Source organism: Octopus bimaculoides, chromosome 9 (genome assembly GCF_001194135.2).
Source record: "Octopus bimaculoides isolate UCB-OBI-ISO-001 chromosome 9, ASM119413v2, whole genome shotgun sequence".
Lineage (NCBI taxonomy): Eukaryota > Metazoa > Mollusca > Cephalopoda > Octopoda > Octopodidae > Octopus > Octopus bimaculoides.
Window position 1 is genome coordinate 86605647 of NC_068989.1, and position 782 is coordinate 86606428.

A 782-nucleotide genomic window follows, 5' to 3' on the forward strand; every position below is an offset into this window, starting at 1 on the left:
TATATATATATATATATATATATATATATATATATTCTTCCAGTTTCTGTCTACCAAATCCACTCACAAGGCTTTGGTCGGCCCGAGGCTATAGTAGAAGACATTTTTCCAAGGTGTCACACTGTGGAACTGAACCCGGATCCATTTTGTTGGTAAGTAAGCTACTTACCACTTAGCCACTCCTGAATGTCAAGCCTGCGAAAGTAACTATTTTCTTATGGATCACGTAACAGCGAGAATGGAACATTTGAACATTCATTCTGGAATGATAATATTTTCTAGTTGGAGTCTGAAGAGACGTGTTTAGAATGGATGTCCAAGAAATCGATGGTGTTCTTTGGTAGTGACGTGAATCCGACTTTTAAACCCGTTTTAATAGAATTTCTTGCCCCTTGGGTGTATTTAAGAGGGCCGTCACTCTGTTGCAAATACGCTTGTAGGATAATTAGTTCACTTTGTTTCACCGGTCTCGGAGGTTTTGGTGATGATCGCAAGTGGGAAAATTTCCTTCTGATTAATTCATTGTATAAAAAAAAAAAATACAAAACAAAAAAGAAACGAGAGAAAAAACAAAAAAGTCAAAAACAACACGGAAACATCTTTGTCAACAGCATCGTCACCACCAGCTCCCATATAACTAGGGAACACAGCAGCAAGAACAACATCAAAAATAAGAACTTTAAAAATATAAATGTTCTTTTATACATTTATTTCACGGCGTTTTTTTTTGTTTAAATTAATATCTTTGCTTCTCGAATATTATTTGACGTCATGCTGTGTAT

General features: G+C 35.4%; 1 long non-coding RNA gene across 1 annotated transcript in view; it reads left to right on the plus strand.

Moving 5' to 3' along the window:
• The window catches only part of LOC128248667 (uncharacterized), a 38596-nt gene that overhangs the window by 3713 nt on the left and 34101 nt on the right, over positions 1 to 782 (plus strand). The window lies entirely within an intron of this gene.